Below are 21,992 nucleotides of genomic sequence, written 5' to 3' on the forward strand. Positions count from 1 at the left end.
AGTAGTGACAGTAGTTGTAGTAGTAGTGTAAAGTTAAATTACTCTTTTTTTTAATTTCCAAATGTATCAGTCGAAAAGAACCACAACCTTTTAAATTGAAATATTTATATAAATTATGGAATTTGCAGATTCACCATTTAGTTAAATGAAGCTATATTCAAACAACTTTTTTATCCAGTAGTACTACAGCACAGCACAATTACATTATCTAGTATTTTGGCCAAAAATCAATGAACAAACTCAACCATAGAAAATACTGAGACAACTATTTATATGTGTTAAGAGATCAGAGTTTATTGATGCAAAAGTTTAAAGATAATACATATATTTAAATTGCAATGTGCATATGTGTATTGATACTAATTCAACATCATGTTTTGGCAAAACCACCCTCAAACATGTCACCAACCCAGCAATAACCCAGAACCGACGTACGATGTGAAAGAGGTATAAGTGAAACAAACACTTCTTGAACCTGGATAAGAAAGAAACCAGATAAGTGAGATACCACTTTAAGTGAGACTAAACTTGGCATCCCTTGAGATCCCACTTAACTAGGTTTGAATAAGTTTTGATCTAAGACTACTCCATTATAGAGATGAGCGGGTCCGGATTTCCGGGAACCGACAGATCCGAACATCGCAATCCGAGTCGGGATCTAAGCTGACTCAGGAGTTCCCACCTGAATTCCGGACCGAAAACGAGGCAAAACATCATCGCGCGATTCTCGCAGGTTCGGGATGTTATATAAGACACACGCGCGCTCCGCCATCTTCACTCCATTATAGGAGAGGGAAGAGGGTGGGTGGGAGATCTGTGCTCCATGCTCCGTGCCCTGTGCCCTGTGTTGAATTAGATTGATTTTTTTGTTGTAACTAGGTGCTGAAGTGCTCACACTCAATTAGGGTCTGCAGTGCACGCAGTGGCTGCAGTGCTGCTGACTGTACACTCAGTGTACAGGGGCTGCATCCTGCAGTGTCCATTATGCAAGGGGCTGTGTCCAGTGTGTCAGGGGATGTGTACAGTGTACAGGGGCTGTGTACAGGGGTTGTGTCCAGTGTGCAGGGGCTATGTCCAGTATACAGGGGCTGTGTACAGGGGCTGTGTCCAGTGTACAGGGACTGTGTCCATTGTCCAGGGGCTGTGTCCAGGGGTTGTGTACAGGGGCTGGGTCCAGTGTACAGGGACTGTGCACAGGGGCTGTGTACAGGGGCTGTGTCCAGTGTACAGGGGCTGCGTCCATTGTCCAGGGGCTGTGTCCATTGTCCAGGGGCTGTGTCCATTGTCCAGGGGCTGTGTACAGGGGCTGTGTTCAGTGTACAGGGACTGTGTCCATTGTCCAGGGGCTGTGTCCAGGGGTTGTGTCCAGTGTACAGGGGCTGTGTCCAGTGTACAGGGGCTGTGTACAGGGGCTGTGTCCAGTGTACAGGGGCTGCGTCCATTGTCCAGGGGCAGTGTCCATTGTCCAGGGGCTGTGTCCATTGTCCAGGGGCTGTATCCATTGTCCAGGGGCTGTGTCCAGGGTGACAGCCTGTGTCCAGGGGCAGACTGTCAAGTGTGACGGCTATGTACAGTGTACAGGAGTTGTGCCCAAGGGCTGTGTCCATTGTCTAGGGGTTGTGTCCAGGGTGACGGGCTGTATCCAGTGTCCAGTGTACAAGAGCTGTGCCCAGGGGCTGTGTCCATTGTCCAGGGGCTGTGTCCAGGGTGACGGGCTGTATCCAGTGTCCAGTGTGACGGCTGTGTCCAGTGTACAGGAGCTGTGCCCAGGGGCTGTGTCCATTGTCCAGGGGCTGTGTCCAGGTTAACGGGATATATCCAGTGTCCAGTGTGAGGGACTGTGTCCAGGGGCAGTGTCCAGTGTGACGACTGTGTCCAGTGTACAGGAGCTGTGCCCAGGGGCTGTGTCCATTGTCCAGGGGCTGTGTCCAGGGTGACGGGCTGTGTCCAGTGTACAGGGGCAGTGTCCAGGTGCAGTGTCCAGTGTGACGGCTGTGTCCAGTGTACAGGAGCTTTGTCCAGGGGCTGTGTCCAGGGTGACGGGCTGTGTCCAGGTGCTGTGTCCAGGGGCAGTGTCCAGTGTGACAGGCTGTGTCCAGTGTAAAGTAAGAAAAATAAATAAAAGTAATAAATAAAATAAAAACACATTTTTGGAGGATGATGGAGGAGGAAATAGTGGGAGATCAGCAACCTGATAGAAGTTCTGAAGCTGCTACCATGACAATGATTGGTTTGATAACTGTGCATGTCCTCCTTTTTTGGGTAGTTTATTAAACTGCCACCCTGTCTGCCCCTGCAGTGCCGCTCTGCTTCCAAGATGTGCCAGGTTGGAAGTGTAAGGTCCACGTGTATGTGATGCCCACTGCTGTCGCTTAGCTTAGTCATCCAGCTACCTCGGTATACCCTTTTGGCCCAACTACAGTCAATGAAAACAATTTTGTGAGCTGTGAAGTGATCAAAATTGACTAGAAATGAGTGGAAACTAATGTTATTGAGGTCAATAATACTTTAGGGGCAAAAACAGGCCCAAATTCTGTTATTTTAGCCATTTTTAGCATTTTTTCATAAAAATCCAGATCCAAAACCAAAACCCGCAAGGGTAGTTTTGCCAAAACCAATCCAGATCCAAAATACGAAGGGAGATCCAGATCCAAAACCAAAACCCGAAAAAGTGGCCGCCGCACATCTCTACTCCATTATTTGTCATGAAAAAGCTCATTAATAATGCCTTGAATTTTACGTCAAGAAAGCTATCTATATAAATATTATTATTAGTAATAATAATACTAATAATCATTTTTTTGATTTATTAAGAAATTCCAAAAAAAAATAATTAAGTAACTTGTATATATCATCATTATGTGGGGAGGAACATGATTCACTCCTGTTTGACCACATATTTTATGATTGATAGCCACAAGCACTGCCTATTACATTGCCCATATATTTGAATTGGTCATGGACCACCAACCCATGGCACCCCTTCAAGTGCCCCAAGGCACCTCAGGAAACTTTTTTTATTGGGAACTAATGCATTAAGCCACCATGTAAAGGGTGGTGGTGATGATCCAAAAACGAGCAAATTATATTGATGAAGCTATATGTGCTTCATCAGTATATTCTCAATTAAACATGAGGATACAGTGACCCTGATACTAATTTGAATGTTTATCGGTTAGTGTAGCATACATATATTGCAGTCATTCTGGGTGACCCGCAAAGCTTTGCAGGTCATCTCTGGTGTCTTAGATCTGCAGCGCCCCTGTACAGGAAGAGGAGGCAGGCAGCTGACATCCACTGACATCAGCTGCCCCCCCCCCCCCGCACCTACGTCAAATGGGGTTCCCATGGACGTGACTGCAGTGTGCAGTTACACGCCCCCTGTGCATATGCAGCCGCAAAAAGCGGCTGCACATGCGCATACATGCTTATGCAAAACAGTTGCAAAACATCGCTCCCTTGTGGAAATGTGCAGGGGAGCAATCAAATCAGAATAAGGGTCTGTGTGTTGAGATTGTGCACGCTCAGGAACAAAAATGATACCAGCACTGGGGCAATTAAAAATTTCACACATTTTAAAACAACTTGGCCATTCTCATGTAGGCAAAGTTGCTGCACATGCCTAGAGTACCAGCTTCTTCTACCACATTTACTGTATGTGTGGATCTGAGCCCTCAAACATTGCACTGGACCAGAGAGTAGCTGCCAGGAAGAAGAGACAGGAGCCTTACCATGAATTGGGGTATTGTGAGCTTAGAACAATAACTGCATTTTCTATTATGTTTGTGTATTTATTTATGTTTAACCTTTTCCTGACCGCTGATTTAAATGTGTGAAACATCCTATACTATAGACCATCTGTACTGTTAAATAATAATACTGTATTTCATACAGTATTCAGTGTACAAAAAGACCAATATTCAGAGCTTTTACCACTCCCCCAGACAAACGTACTTACTCCAATGCAATGCAAAGAGGGAGGTTTTGGATTACATTTGGAAACCCCCCTCTAAAAGTCCTATGTTTGCCACAGTTTGTTGCAAATGTTGACCAATTAGCATTCAGCATTTAATATTAATATTGAATTGAAAAGTACTGTGTTTTGGCACTTTAAAGAAACATGAAGCTCAGTAATTGTTATCATTGAAGCATGACAAGACAAAGCCATCTTCAAATAGTTTTTCTAGCACAGTCTCCATTGCATCAGTCTTGCAAATTGGGTACCTCACACCCTCTGACCTTCTGTCGCAATGGCAAATTATAAGTACTGTCCGTAGCTTTTTCTGAACAGTTTGTCTAAGAAGCGATAAACAAATAAAGAAACCCAATTCTAACAAAATTCCGTAGAATGTGCTAATTTACTGGGCTGAAGAACAACAGCCGTGGACCATATAACAGTGGAGAAAAGTCTGTTGAAAGTCATTTTGGTTTATTTGAAAACCAAGCAGTCCTCTATATGAGATCTTTTCGCATAAAAAGTGTCACCTGCAATGGATCACTCTATGAAACATCCTATTTAATATCACATTTCAGTTTCCACGTCAGCATTTAGTATTGGTCATTTTTCTGTTGTCAACAGAATGATAAATGCACAAAAATATTGTGAAGCTCTCAGAAACAGTGTCCTTCCTTCAGCTAAACAGATGTTCCTGACGGGGGAATTCATTTTTCAAGATGATAATGCACTTTGTCATTGTGCATAAATTGCAGAGAAATGATGAGACACATTACGACAAGCGAATCCAATAGCCAGTCATGCCACCATACCTCAATCCGCTAGAAAATTATTGGCATAATATTGTCTCCATGATCTCTAAATCCAAACTGAAATAAATGTCTAGTGATATCCAAAATTAAGCTCTTATAGTTTCATGGAGTTGGAGTGTCATCGATCTACTGGAAAAACGTACACACTCCGCACTGAAATGATGTTCTGTAATTATCAAGGATAAATTAACATGAATAACTTTATTAATATTATTTACAATTATTACATTTAAATACAAATACACTACCATGATTTGGGAAGGATGAGTTCCGAGTTCAACAAAGCGGTACACAGATACGTATTCAATCTTTTGGTACGGAAGCATAATATAGATATTTATTGAAAGTATACGATTATATATATTATATATCGTATATATATAATATAATATTATGTTTTATAAATACAACATATATATCAAATTATAAGTATATATTTTAATATATAACACTTAAATACAATTTTCATTTACTCTTTTTATCTGCTAGAATATTAGTTATATCTGGAGAGCCAAGCATCCCCTCATAGTGGAACAGTGTTATTCATCCTAGGAAGATTATTTATTGGATGGACAATTGTAACATTTGATTGAATTATTGGTGTAGCTTTTTTCCCCTACACATCTTTCCTCTGTCCTGAAAGCCCCTATGGCACATACGTTCCCCTGACTGTTCGCAGAGATTACTGTTGCATAAGGAGTCGCTGGCATAGCATTAGAATAGGTGGCACAAAACCATGGGAGTTCCTTGGTGGTAACTGGAAGGTGTTCTGAAGTGAAAACAAAAACGGCAGTCTTATGGGTGTGTAATGGGCTTATCACTGAACATGGCTGCATTCCAAAATATTAATCTGCAACCACATGTTTCAAGGAATTTCAGAAGGAGACACCTTCACACGAAGGTGCACCGATGGTGTAGTGTTCAGAATAGTCACACAGTTGCACTGTGCAGTTGCATTGTAAGTAGGCATCTGCTTAACTGCCCCGTCCACCGCAAGCTTGTACACAAGGGGAAGGCTGAAACTAGAAATCACATATTAGCACAGCAGCAAATCCAGAAAAAGTAACAGCTGAACATGCATTCGTTTTCACTTCTGAATCAGGCCCTTAGCATGTAGTATATCATAATATAGAGGCATCATCACTGGTTAAGCCAAATTCATGCTTACATTAAACAAAAGCAATTAAAGCTTACAGTATCTGAAACATGTCACTTAAAAAGGTCCAGATTAGAGATCTTCACATGCCCATATCTTATCTTAGCTAACCGATATACCATCTATAATGGATTTCAGGAAAGAGCTCTTAATGGTAAACACACAAGTCAATATGCTCACAGTGTGAAAGCAATAATAAACTTATCTTCAGTAATGACCAAGAACCACCAGTTACATGGCTCTGATGTCCAGTCAATGTCATTGAAGTAAAAGCCGGTACTCCATCCCAAATATACATACAGTAACTTGCCTCGGTGCCCTCAGCCATAAATGGGTCATATAACAAGCCCTGTATGCTGCACTTACAGGGCTTGATTCTCCATAGGATGTGTATATAGCAACACTAGCATCCCAATAGTAAAATATCAGCATTCACTGGGGGTGATTCTGGCTGGATTGCAAAAACCATGTGCACTGCAGGTGGGGCTGCATGGGTACCATGTTCAGAGAGAGTTACATATGGGTGGGGTGAATTCAAACTTAAATCTAAACTGCTGTGTAAAAATAAAGCACCCAGTGTTTACTCTGCACAGAAACAAAATAACTCACCCAAATGTAGTGCACATTGATTTGCCCATTAAAGAAGAATTAAAAAAAAACAACAACCAGAATCACCCCCCTCTATGTAACTCAGAATCTGGCCTTGGATGTAAATTTAATAGGGTACAAGTGTTCTAGGCGATGGAAACATTATATATTGACAGACATCCAAATAATATTGCCATTGTGTTTTTTTTGTGGTATGTAGAAAGTAACAAGATACTGTTTAGTTATTAGAAAGTTAGCTAGAACATCTTAAACTGTAAACATTTATCTTAAACATTCTACACAGGCTTTTCTTGAAATTCTCAACAGCCTTTTGTTTTATTGAAATTTTGTTGAAGATTCATCTTTAATTCTATAATAGCACTGGTCAACAATTTCAAATATAAAAAAAAAAAACGTGATTGGCTCAGCTCTAGAGACACGCCCATTCCCCGGGAGAACTAACCAACACATATATTCCATACATAATAACATGCATATTTGTATGCGCTCAGCGGTTTCCCCCTGTACTATATGCAGATGCTGCTGTTATAGTCCATTGATTTTTGTTTAAAAAAATAAATAAATTATTTTACATTTATGTTTAAATTACCTGATTTACTTAAAGCAGGGATAATGGTGGCAAAACACATTTCATAAAAAAGCATATATATGACACACACATACTGTAAATAATAAAAACAATCCCACATACTATTTCAAGTTATTTTTGTGCTTATTAGTATTGTGGTTATCCTTTAATAAAAAAAATAATATCAATCATAGCAATAATCATGATTTGCATTGCTTTCCTAGAACTTTGTAATATGCTATTTTGTTCAATTTTCTCCCAGTCCCTTATTCTTTATTCTGTACCCTTCCATTGAAAAATGGCAATAAAGTTATTGATGGTAATAAATAAATAAATGCTAATAATAATGCATTATCTCTGGATCATAGCTCCCATAATCAATATGCAAATATTTTCATGGAATTGTTCCCCCTCATCCTCACTCACAGCCTCCAACTGATCAAGAAAGACATCCCAGTTTAAAAGTAAGATACGTATCCTAAACAACTTACGGCATTGATTTTTTTTTAGTTATTCAATTATTAGTTAATTAATTATCTCTTTATAGTTTTGGGCTTTTTGTTTGCTAAAAAACCTACCAACCACAGATTTGAAATACTTTTATGCAGCTAATTCTGACTTGTTAAACATAAACAAAAAAAAACATGTAGTCTAATTTCCTTTAATTTGTCATCACTTAGTTTGGAAGCTTAGTTTTTAATTTTTTAAAACCTTTGTTGTACAGTACCCCAAATGTTGATATAGCCACACATAAGTGAGGTGTAGATGATACCTTACATCATGAGCTTATCCACAGTGGAGCAGAGAGGCTAGCCCCATCAGTCCAATGAAGGTCACAGCTTGGTGAAAATAATCACCATCATACAGATGTGTACGCTTACAGGGCATGGTCCATATGTGGTTGAAGTTGCTATCAATGCTGCTATCTTGGAAGCAGCAGTGATAGTTCTGTATGGTAATTCATATTTAAGTGCAGTAGCGATCCATAGTGTGTCATAAAGTAGGACAAAGCATCAGCTCATTCACTCGCTGGCCCATTGCAGAGGACAGGAAATCTATATGCAACCACAGAGATCCCTGGCCTCTTTTCTCTCCCTAGACGACGGTGACAATTCCATTCGTCGCCCTCTCCTCAACATCCAGACGTCAATCACCGGATCCTGCTCATGCATAAAGTACCGATAAACTCCAACTAAATCTCAGTAACCCCCATACAGTTGTTATGATGCATAGGCATACTCCATATGCATTCACTCAGCATGAGAGACCAGAGTGATTGATCACAGATTAGCACTACTGCAATGCCTATGCATCACAGCAGCAAACGTAACAAAGAAGTGGACTCATCTGTATATCCTGTATGACAATTGAAGCGCAAAAGGAATAGGGTAGATGTAAACAGTAGTCTGCGATACGGTGGTAATTAGGCAATGGACAGTAACTCTTTCCATACAAAAAGAAGGAACACAATTTCTGGATTGTCTCTCCCTGTAGGTGGGGTCAATTTCCCATATGATTCATGTATTTCAAAGCATGGCATACAATGTGAAGTACAGTTTTAATTAAGACAATCAAATAAAAAATAAAAAACAAGTGAAAGTCACAATAAAAAATTAATCAATGTGAAATAGATCCAATGTGGACTGTGTACAGTGCAGACATTAGGCAGGTACTATTACAGAAGAAGGTGGAACTGATATATAACAGTTTAAAACTGGCTCAAGAATATATGTTCCTGGGTTAACATTGCTTCTCAGTCCTGGATGTTAGTTTCCAATGCAGCAACAGATACTGCTCTGCCTCCTGTCACTCACAGCCTGCGACTGGCGCATTTCCTCCCCCCATACTGGGGACTTTTTCAAGGTCCAGAAAATGATGAGTGGATCTCTAGTGTGCGCCTCCAGAAATGTTTAACCTGCACAATTAGGTTGATTGTACTCGGCTTCTATCTATTGTGAAGTCTGATATAAGCTACTGTAGTATTTGTTCCATATTTAAGTGACCACTATTGTATGGACCTATATGGTAAAAAAATATATATTGTTTCTTCCCACACGTGGTGATATTTGACTTTTATTTGGGAACCCTGGAAGTGCTCGACATCATTATATTTATTTACTGTAGCTCACTAATTTTATAAATAAAAACAATATAGAAAGGGAACTAGTTAAATTCTAGACAGCATTAGATTTTTTAAAACTTTTAATGTAGTTTTTAGATATTTTTGATATGTATCTAAAATGATAGAAAGCTTTTAGTGTTGTAATCTAAACTTGAACATAAAAGTTAACAGAACAATTTTCATCCATGTTGTCAAAATGTTATTGACTAGAATGAGTGCAAGTATTATCCATTTATTGCCTTCTTTCATGCAAAAAAAAAATACAATGCACAATAAAGAATTACATACTGTATCTTCCCAAATTAACTCCACCTCTTGCATAGACACATAAATGATAGCTCATTGTGTCAAACACATAAACACAACTGTCACGGACCTACTGGTCGCTTCTCTGGGTATGTCAATCTGAGTAGCACCAGCCCTCTGGGGGCCACTTGGAACACACAGTGTCATACATATACGATTACTGACACCAGCACAAGCCCAGTTTTTGCTTTCCGCTTGCAAGGTACACTTGAGCTCGCACCTGAACACACAATACAATATATAGAAAAGGTATAACGTAGGCCATTATGCATTGAGTAACACAGATTTCAGAACTAGAAATATTTATTTCCAAAAATACTTCCGAGCTTTAGTTACAAATATGGTTACAAAGATGGTTAAATATATTTTAAGAATACACACAGTAGTACAATCTCAAATAAAATAAAAGGAATAAAAGGACAGAAAACCTAACTCACTTACTCAAACGGTCTTAGGTAATTATTTTGTGGTGGTCTTTCACTGAATGGGTGGTATGATCAATTCCATTGAGTAGATGAGGTCCCCAAGAAATGGCCACTGGCCTGGGAGAGAATTATACCTTGCAGATTTATGCCCCCACCCTTTTGTATTAACCAGCTTACTGCTGGACAATGGACCCTGTAATGAACCGACCCCCTTCCCTTAGTATCTGTAGTTTGGAAGGGGAGAGCATCCCTAACCTCTCTCTACAGGTGATATCTGGTGTGGATGTTCCTCAATGTTTATTAAACCCCCTAACCTGGCTTGTGAGGGATCTCAGATACTTATCTGATATCCTCACTTCTCCAGGACACCTCTCCAGATATGTTCATTCCTAATGGGTTCACAAATAGGCCACTAGCTATTATTCTATTGAGGTGAAGTTTTACAGTTAGAGCCATCCTCATCTAGCTGTCTCTGAATAGTCAAGGCCTATAGTTCTCAGCTGACATACAATACATAGAACAATACAGTAGGGATTAGCAGAGTAATCCTATTAATCACTTAATCATATTAAAGGGGTAGACGAGGATTGCTCCCTCTATACATACAATCACATAAGGCATTTGCAGAGAATTTTCAATCCATTCATTATTTGCAGTTATGCTGGCATCAGACAACAACAGTTGCTGATTACTTAAGCTGCTGCTTTTGAATTAAGTTGAAAGCAGCTTCATCAGATGTGATTACAGGTTGAGTATCCCTTATCCAGATATCTTTTATACAAATTATTTAGAAAATCATTGCTTCTGGAATGTACTTTTTTTTTTTTGCTAAAAGCACTACTGAGGACAACTGTAACTGGCACTACTGGGGACATGATATGTAACTGGCACTACTGGGGACATGATATGTAACTGGCACTACTGAAGACATTTGTAACTGGCACTACTGGGACATGATATGTAACTGCCACTAAATACTGTATGTTTAAGAAATGATTGCTTAGCACATTCATTGCCCAAGATAGTACACAAACCTTGTTTGTTGCACAAATAAATATATATTTATGTGCATTTGATGTGTTTGATGTGTTTATACAACATAAATGCATTTTGTGTTCTCACATGGGTCCCGTCCTCAAGATACCTCATTGGAATATAAGAAATATACCAAAGTACAGAATAATCCGTTATTCAAACTGTTTCTGACCCTAATATTTTTAATAAGGGATAATTAACTTGTAATACATTTCTGCAACAGCTTGGTAATTACATTGGATATCTTTATTCTCAGGGTGAAAACTTTTTAACATTTCAGATGTCATGAAGAATGTCAGAGGCATATGCTGGATCCAGGGCCAGGTTCCTCTAATTTCTCAGCACTTGGCATGACCAGCCAGCACAAGTAGAACCGGAGAGGGGAGACCCACAGTGCTGGAGTCCCTATACCATAATTCTACCAACCCTAGGCCAGTTGGCACCAGAGAAGGACCTTAAAACAAAATGTGTGAGACCCATCAGAGCTATCAAAAATACTTTGGTTTGATATGTAAAGTCTATGGATTTATATTATTGATATTGATTATGTTTTATACTTGAGTGTCACTGATCTGTAAGTGACAATAATTTGCACATTTGAATTACTAATTTATAATAATAAGTTCATCAGTCAGTTGCAGGCCATAAGAAAATGAACAAAGACAATGCTGGTTGAACTATCCATCTGGTAAATCTGGCAAATGCCAGTAGAGCCAACAATGGGCTGGTGGGCCACTCCAGACACCTGAAAGCCTGGCCAAGCAGCTCTGCCTTCCAGCATTCTGCTCATCTGGTAGTGTATGTTTGGATGTGGCATGTGGTGTAATGTAAGGTCATAGGGCCAGATTCTCTAAGCTTCAAAAGTGATAAAATGGAGAGTGATAAACAGCCAGCCAATCAGCTCCTGCCTGACATTTTTCAAACACAGTCTGTGACATGGCAGGTAGGAGCTGATTGGCTGGCTGTTTATCACTCTCCATTTTATCACTTTTGAAGCTTAGAGAATCTGGCCCTTAGCCCTCTAATGCACGGCACACCCCGTGATAAATGGCCACTGCAACTTTTTCCAAGCACACAGATTCTTATCTCCTGACTGCCCAGAGTGTTATGTATATCTTTCTTTATATTTCTTCTTGACATGATACATGTATACTAATGGTTGTGAAAACCATTACATGTAAAGTGATTAAATGAATAATAGATACACCTGTACAAGGTGATCTCAGACCAATAAGGAGTGTGGACCAATTATAGTGCTGGGTATTTTAGGGCAGAAGCGCATAACAAACATACTCAAAGCTGTGTGGACACTGAGAATCTCAGCCTGATATATAACTTCTGTGGTAAGCACGGCAACAAGACGAATTAGGAACATTTGTAGCCAACATATAGAGGTGATCTTTGAAGTTTCTTATAAAATAAAATTAAAAGTGGTCAGTGGAATATCAAATAAATTTGTCCATATTATCAAAGCCATTATAGATTGAGCTCATTTTCAGTATTATATTTTTTGTATATGTGTATTTGTATATATTTTTATGTATTTCAGGTGACCAGTTGAATTTAAATCCAGTTTTAATAAATTAAACAAATTTTGGTCACATACACACCTAAGTATCTTTATACAGATTTATAGATGTATACATTTTTTCTAATATACTGTATAAGATATAACAGTATCTAAAGATATTTAGCTCCTAATTTGTTAATAAGTTTATACATTATCTCATCATAGTCATGGGCACCAAGATGGGGGAGTACAGTAGGGGGTTCGGCCAGCTGTTGAAAAGAATAAATATTCCCTTTGCAAAAACACACAAAGGGCCAGATGTATAATGCTTCAAAAAGTGAAAAAATGGAGAGTGATAAACAGCCAGCCAATCAGCTCCCAACTGCCATTTTACATGCTGGGTTTAAAAATGACAGGTGGGAACTGATTGGTTGGTTGTTTATCACTCCCCCCTTTTTTTTTACTTTTTGAAGCTTGATATATCTGGCCCATAGACTTTTAACTATGTGCGGCTATTTCCCATTAGTTATCCCCGTACCCAGGCCTCAGACCTCTTTATAGTTTGGCCACAGTCACTATGGCCGATATGTAATAGGGTGCGATTTTTAGACTTTTGCGATTTTTTGTCAAAATTGACCAAAATCGCATTTTTTCTAAAAATCGCACATGTAATAGGATGCGAGTTGCGGTAAAAATCGCATTTTTTACCGCGAAATCGCACATTTTAAAGATGCGATTTTCAGGCACACTGAAAATCGCATCCAGATGTTTTCCCATAGTAAACTATAGAACTCGCATATGTAATAGGATGCGAGTTCTAAAGTCGCATATGGGAGCTTAAAAAAAATCGCAAAAAAAATAGACCAGCTTCTGACTGGCGATTTAGGCAGAAACATGCACAGATCATTGAGATCTGTGCATGCTTCTGCTGTAAAAAAATAGTTAAAAAAGAAATTTAAATAAAAAACTGGCGTGCGGTCCCCCTCCTAAGCATTACCAGCCCCGGGCTCAAAAAGCCGGTGCTGGTATCATAAAATCAGAGGGACAAACAAATAGGGGTCCCCTTGATTTAATGAAACCAGCACCAGGCTCAAGGTCCGGCGCTGGTTCCCAAAATACGGGGGACAAAATGACTAGGGGTCCCCCGTATTTAAAGAACCAGCACCGGACCCAAACAGCCAGCAGGGTAATGCCACAGCCGGGGGGAGACTTTTTATACAAGTCCCCCCGGCCAAAGCATTCAGCCCTGTGGCTGGTCAGCATGGGCAGGGGTCCTGGGGAAGTGGGGACCCCCCCAAAGAAGGGTTCCCCCCCCTCCAGAACTTACCTGCCCATGCTGAAGCCCGGGGCTGTCCTCCATGCCCCTGGGCTGTGGGCATGGAGCTGATTTTGTGTAAAATCAAGTTAAATCTATTGTTTTTAACAGTGGTACTACAAGTGCCAGCAAGCCTCCCCTGCAAGCTGGGACTTGGAGAACCACAAGTCCCAGCCTGCAGGGCATTAAAGGGCCCGCTGTAACTTGTAGTTCTACTGTTAAAAAAATAGTACACAAAACACACACTGACACACATTTTAAATAAAAGTTTAATACACACATCACACACACACTCATACTAACCTATCTTTATCCCGTCGGTAGGTCGCTGGCTCCGGTGTCGCTGGCTCCGGTGTCGGCGGCTCCGTGTCGGCGGCTCCGTGTCGGCGGCTCCGGGGTCGGCGTCCTGTCCGACGATAATCCATGTTGGACCTGTGGAAGTAAATCCTACTCACCAGGTCCACCATGGATGGTCTTCTGTCTTCTCTTCTCTCTTCTCTCTTCTTCTTTATCTTCAAGCTCTTGCGGCTCCGGCAGCTCCATTCGGCAATATGATGAAAGGCGCTGGAGATGTTTGATCTTAAGCGCCTAACATCAGAATGATTCTATTGGCTGCTCAGCAGCCAATGAGAAGCGCCGCTGGGAGCAGCCAATAGAATCATTCTAAGCACCGGCGTTGAAGAGGCAACATGTCTCCGCAGAGATGTTGCCTCTTCAACGCCGGTGCTTAGAATGATTCTATTGGCTGCTCCCAGCGGCGCTTCTCATTGGCTGCTGAGCAGCCAATAGAATCATTCTGATGTTAGGCGCTGAAGATCAAACATCTCCAGCGCCTTTCATCATATTGCCGAATGGAGCTGCCGGAGCCGCAAGAGCTTGAAGATAAAGAAGAAGAGAGAAGAGAGAAGAGAGAAGAGAAGACAGAAGACCATCCATGGTGGACCTGGTGAGTAGGATTTACTTCCACAGGTCCAACATGGATTATCGTCGGACAGGACGCCGACCCCGGAGCCGCCGACACGGAGCCGCCGACACGGAGCCGCCGACACCGGAGCCAGCGACCTACCGACGGGATAAAGATAGGTAAGTATGAGTGTGCGTGTGATGTGTGTATTAAACTTTTATTTAAAATGTGTGTCAGTGTGTGTTTTGTGTACTATTTTTTTAACAGTAGAACTACAAGTTACAGCGGGCCCTTTAATGCCCTGCAGGCTGGGACTTGTGGTTCTCCAAGTCCCAGCTTGCAGGGGAGGCTTGCTGGCACTTGTAGTACCACTGTTAAAAACAATAGATTTAACTCGATTTTACACAAAATCAGCTCCATGCCCACAGCCCAGGGGCATGGAGGACAGCCCCGGGCTTCAGCATGGGCAGGTAAGTTCTGGAGGGGGGGAAACCCTTCTTTGGGGGGGTCCCCACTTCCCCAGGACCCCTGCCCATGCTGACCAGCCACAGGGCTGAATGCTTTGGCCGGGGGGACTTGTATAAAAAGGATTCAGTATTGAATCCCGGCGGTCGGGATCCCGGCTTTCAGAATCCCGACGCCGGAATCCCGACAGCCGAAATGCCGACAAGGGGGGGGCGTGGATCGCCCCCCCTTGCGGGCTCGCTTCGCTCGCCACGCAGCGGGCCCGGTGCCTCGCTACGCTCGGCACGCTATTTTATTCTCCCTCCAGGGGTGTCGTGGACACCCCAGGAGGGAGAAAGTGTCGGCATTTCGGCGGTCGGGATTCCGGCGTCGGGATTCTGAACGCCGGGATCCCGACCGCCGGGATCTTAACTGCATCCCGTATAAAAAGTCTCCCCCCGGCTGTGGCATTACCCTGCTGGCTGTTTGGGTCCGGTGCTGGTTCTTTAAATAAGGGGGACCCCAGTCATTTTGTCCCCCGTATTTGGGGAACCAGAACCGGCCCTTGAGCCTGGTGCTGGTTTCATAAAATCGGGGGAACCCCAACTTGTTGGTTCCCTTGATTTTATTAAACCAGCACCGGCTCTTTGAGCCCGGGGCTGGTTATGATCGGGAGGGGGACCCCACGCCGTTTTTTTTTTTTTTTTTTATATCGCACATTTGAAAATGCGCACATTTTCATGACTGAAAATGCGCACATTTTCATTACTAAAACTCGCCCGAAATTGCACCACATCGCACTTTTTTCCCGTGAATTCGCATCTCATTACATATGCGAATTTGCGGCAAAAAATGCGATTTGGAAAGGTGCGATTTTGTGCGATATGGTGCGATTTTTGGACTAGTCCAAAAATCGCACCCTATTACATATCGCCCCATATCTCAATCCAGCGCCTTTGTGATATGGTGGAACAGATTTGCAGAATGAATGTTCCACAACAAACCTGCAGCAACAGCTCAATGCTATAAATTCAAAATGCAACCAAATCTTTCCAGTACTCATGACAGAAAAATTCAGGCTGTACTGGGGGGGAAAGGTGGCCACTAAGTTTATACCTCTATCTCATTTGCATTAATAGCAAGTTGTGGGCTGAGAGGCAAAAATATGTTTCTTTTTGGTCCACCTCTCTACTGCCATGCAGAAGATAAACTGGGGGTGCAGAAGATTTCAAATGTAATTCATCTTAGATTTCTGACATAATATGTGACACATACGCCATAGCGTATAAATGCAATACAAATGACATTTGTGAACTCCTGAAATGACAATGAACACAAACCTGCCAGATGTTGGGCTAAACAATGTCCCTGTGTATACAATATAGGAATATTACTGCTTGCCGTTAAGATACACATAAGATAACACTATGTAGAAGAATCAGAAGGTGTCTCAAAGTAATTTATAAATAGCTGAATTGTAATGAGTCTATTGAAAAAGCACAATTGTCTTGAAGATAGCAGGAATTTTAACTTATTTCCTCACTCACTTTTAATGCTGCTGCAGCGGAATTGTACCTATGGTGCAGTCCAAGCAGCGCAGCAGTGAACACGCTCCAGTTGGTGATACAAGTCATGCCATAACTGTGTGGATGCCCCATATTGCTACCACATTTGAATTTTGAGATTCCCAGACATGCCAAGGGGCATGACCAAAACCACAAGAGGGTTACAACCTAAGGAAGACTCTGCTGCAGCGCAACTTCTTGAGCTGCCATGGGTTGTAACCCTCTTGTAACCCCGTTTATATATCAACACCTCTAGATGCTCCTACATCATTTCTTATATGTCAGCAGACCCCTCTACATGCAGCTTTATATTCCAGAGTCCCCTTCATGCACTTCTTCATGCCCTTTATATGCAGTACCTCTCCTCCAAATGCCCCTTGGGTGCACAAACCACCTTTCACGTGCCACTTTATTAGCTCTAGGGTATTATGCAGGTTTAAGACACTAAAACATTATTAATATGTAGTATCTGAACACACATTCTCTAATTTTTACAGGGTTTTTTGTATTACTTTATGATACTACCAGTCCCTGATTTCTGTATTGTAATGGACAAGTATTTCATTATGAAAATAGGACTATAAATTGTGTTTGTCTATTCTGCATATCTGTAAACTGACCCACTTAAAACAAGGATTGTACAACAGGCCATTAGATTGAAAAATGATTCTTATACCATGCATGCTACAACCTCACTGGTCAAGTTTTGTTTGTGAGGACAGTGCATTATACACTCAGGGGTAGATTTATTATAGTGCCGCTAAACGCGCCGCTATAACACTTCCTGCTTCGCCTTATTAGCGAGGCGAAGCAGGAGGGGAGACCTACAAGATGTATTAACATCTTGTCCGCTCAAGCGGGGAAGTGCTAACTCCCCCCTACGGCGATGTCCCCTCCTGGAGACAGCGCATCAGTTAATACTGATGAGCTGTCTCCTTCCCCCCAGCCGGCTCACTGCGCATGTGTGGGATCTCGCAAGATCCCCAGCGCAGCTTAGAGCCAGCAGCAGGGACAGCGCTGTCCCTGCTGTGGGCATAGGGCATCGCCACCTGTGGCTGTCGAAGTCGATAGCTGCAGACGGCGGAACGGTCAGCGATGCTGACCATTCATAAATTAGGAAGGAGGCAGGTGCGCAGTACAAAATATCGTCCCTGCGCTATGCCTCCTGCTCCACACCCCCGCACTGTGCTCAGCGGGTGTCATAGATCAGGGGAAGCGCTATCCCCTGCCATAACGCACAGGGATAGCACATATTCCCCTGATCGCCAGGTAATACATCTACCCCTCGGTTACACTAGCGATAACAGTATAATTCAACTCTGCATTCCTTCGGTGCTCAGTAAAAGTGTACTATAGTACTAATGTCCAATTCTTGTGGATAAATCCTGCAAAGGGCACCCAATCATGTGTGACTACTGCCATCTTACTGATTGTTGGTTCCTGCAGGACACAGAACACCAGATGTGCTGATAAAATGCCTATGGGGATACTTATTTGACATTCATGGTGGAGCAGGTGAGCCCCGGGACTCAAGTATATTCCCATCACAAAATCCCTATATGTAGAACAAATCTGCAAATGGGAGCAGCAAGGCAGAGCATGCCAGTATGTATGAACAAGATTTGGAATTGGTGTGTGCATACCTACAGTGGAGGGTGTGGATAGAGGTGACCAGGGATGCATTTATTCTCTGTTTTTCTTGCCTCAGAGGTGGTCATGGGGTTGTGACATAAGATCCTTAATGCTGGTGAAAAGGACTGTCCAGGACGAGGGGAAGAGCCTGGCAGGGGTCAGAGAGAGAGATATGGGGCAAGAGCAAAGAGGGGAGAGGATGACAGAGGCTCCTCCATCTCCGACTGGATCACAGGGAAGATAGCGGCTCAGCCTCAGGGACTGACAGTCAATGTGACTCCTTGTAATGCTGCTGGCTGTAGGTCCTCTCATTGAAGTGTCGCTCTATTTGAATGCTTGCAAAGTCCTAGCTATAGAAACCAATTATTATTGTTTTATTTTGCATGTTGGTGTCTTACCCCACACTGACTATATGCACATAATTTAAAAAACATTTATCTGCATGCGTGGGGTAGTTGGTAGAGCCTTGACACCCTTTGAGGGTATGTGTAGAGAATCAACGCGCCCTTTGCAACTGCTTTCAAGGGGTTACACTCTTCTAATAGAAAATAAGTATATTGCACTGCCAACCTATGCCCAGGCCTGGAACAGGGATTTGGGTTTGGATTTAGATGTTGAGACCTGGTCAAAAATGTTTCAGGCCACTTTTGTTAGTTCTTTTAGTTATTCTGTAATTGAAACCCAGTTTAAGGTTCTCTCACGTTGGTATAGATGTCCACTAACTCTTGCAAAAATGTTTCCTGGAGTGCCTAATACTTGCTGGAGATGTAACGAGGAAGTTGGCTCACCTTTGCATATTTGGTGGTCATGTGGGGCGCTCCGCCCTTTTTGGGACCAAGTTATGTCTATTGCTAAGATTATTGTGAAATCAGAAGTGCCTAATACCCCCTCGTTCTGGTTGTTAAACCTATACCCGGGCTCGTTGAAAAAAAAACATTTATCTGCAACATTTTCTCATCTGCACAAAAAGCAATTTGAGGATTTGCAAGGTGTCCTTATAGTAGGGGGTGGGAGATGTAGTGTTTTGGGCTGACTAACATTCCACAACTAACGTGTAGCATAAATGTGACAGCCCCGTTGCAAAGCAATTTATGTGACCCATAACCCGACATTTGTGGCCACCATAAGAAGATTTTAGAATGGCCCCAACATAAATCCAAAGCATTGCCTAAAATATACATCCATTAAAATGTTATGCACAAGCAAAGGAAATTCTGATCTAACTATTGGCTTATAATATTGCTTTTCCCTTTTATGGATTGTACAAACGGGGAATTTAGCGCAGGCATATTTTAGGTATTTTCTCCTTTCATAAACAGATCATGAAAATTCCGTCCAAGATTCCACAGGACATCACAAAAAAAAAAGACAGATGCATCTATTTCTGTCTAATACAAGTGAAAACTCTCAACTGCTCAGCCCATGTACATAAGTGCCAGAAAAAACAAACACAGAATATTATTCGCTTAGGCACCTGGTAGCAAGAATAAAAATCCTGACACCATTGGGCCTTTTCATCAAGTTTTACACAGTGCATTTTGAGAACACTAACATTAACTTGCTGGGTGATTTATTGATACATTAGCATTTTATTGCTGAAGAAAGTAGTGTGTTGATAACCAAAATGAATCATTTAACAGCAGCAACAATTGTTCAGGCTAATGTTCCTCACTGTTGTATCACAACCTATGTAATCCCTCTAAAGTAACATAGTTCCAAACTGACTCATACCAATTATGTGAAAGCTACACGCAACATGATTTAAACTGCTATTACATTTAGGTAATGCGTATCCAGTTGACAGTACATAGGGCTGCTCTCCATACATTATACAATGGCAGCAAAGAGGGCTTGTGATCTCATAATTCTACTAACATTTTCATATTCCCACTCTTCTCCAATTTTCTCAGCATGGTAAAAATATTGAATTGCATTTTATAAATCTGTTCCTTTCAAATCACGCATTGTATAATAGATGTGAAAAATATTATTGTGTATACTTTTTTTCATGGGTCTAGGTAAAAGGGCCTCCTAGGAACTACTTAAGAAACCTCTTAAAGACAATTTAGTAAACACAGTGAAGCAAAAGGCAGCAAGATCATTAGCTGGGTTAAACACCATAAGCACGGCAAATAAAGATTGTTTTATTCAATCCGAATTCAATGCCATTCCAAAGAAACAGAGATTTTAAACGTCAAACACTAAAATGTGTCTCAAGATGCCAAGTAATGAGTAATTCATTATATACATACTGTACTGTATTATTCTACTGGAAAAATTCTACTAATTTATACTGAAACAAGTCAATTTGTAAATTGCTCACCTTGGAAGTTGCCCATTAATTATTTAACTACCAGTAGTATTGTCAATAACCATTTTTAAACTGTTGAATAAATATCCTTGTCAGGAACCCTATACCAATAATAGAGCTATTTTATTTGACCCATTTGCTGAGGTGCGTGAGTGGGGCTCCAAAAATTGGGGCACCCATTTCAGAAAGATGTGGGTCCTCTCTTGCAAATAATAGGTTGCTTTATTATTTGTTCTTTCTTTTTCGGTACTTATACTGGAATGGTCATTCTTCAATCCTGATGTGACCCTGTAATTTATTCTCATAGTCTATATAAATACAACATTGACACCAACTACACAGAAAATAGAGCAAAACTTGAGCGCTAGGGAGGGTGTATTGTGCTTTTACACAGGTGGCTGCCTTCTGGGAGAGGGTTGCCACCCTCAATACAAGAGATACCAGAAACAAGAACCAATTGAACAAGCCGCCTGTGTGCGGTGAACCTCGTCTTAAGAGAAGCTTTTCCCTAACCACCGGCAGACTGAGGACATAAAGGGTCGATTGGGAGCACATACCCCCAGCAAAAATCCCCCTTGTACACTCTGGCCCAACCCACGGACATTCACAGGCAGCACAGAGTGTTCCCCCTGCCGACGCTGATACACGGAGGACCGTGATCAGCCAGTCTGCTTCTTACAGCAGCACAAGTCTACACGGAGTTACGCCCGCCGGAGACTGTGTACTTCAGCCTACACTTGGCTTGCTGGCCGCTGCAGTAGCTGTGGTTTGCACACCAAGGCAAGGCATACTGGTCAAGTGTGCCCACCCACTCCGCACTACACACTGTAGATTTGTGAGACAGTGCCAATCCACCAGCCAAGCGACCAAGGCACCATCCCCAAATGGTCACCTGCTGCTGTGAGGGATCCACTCCATCTTTTCCAGCATTTACCCTTGCCGGGAGGATTACAAATAATATTCGACCAACACAGACTATATTTGGGATTACCCCCCATGGATTGACTGCTACTACTGTCCCATTTGGTCCAATCCAGGACTTGGTAACTATGTGTTACACATTTATGCTAATGCATTTACATGGCCTTCTTTTAATTGAATAGTGCATGCATGCAATTTATCCAATACCTTTTATCCTTTATTTTATTGTATTCTATGTGTGTTATTTAGTGATTGCTAATTGTGTAAAAAATTTATACTGATATGCAGGAGGCGCCTACTGGTTCTTGTTTCTGCCAACTACACAGAGGCTATAGATTTGCCCTTTTTTTGCCTCGGAGCATTGCATGTTTGCCTATCTTGTTTCTGCCCCTTGTGTTCTTT

This window comes from Crinia signifera, chromosome 3, assembly GCF_055691185.1.
Source record: "Crinia signifera chromosome 3, ASM5569118v1, whole genome shotgun sequence".
NCBI classification, from domain to species: Eukaryota; Metazoa; Chordata; class Amphibia; order Anura; family Myobatrachidae; genus Crinia; species Crinia signifera.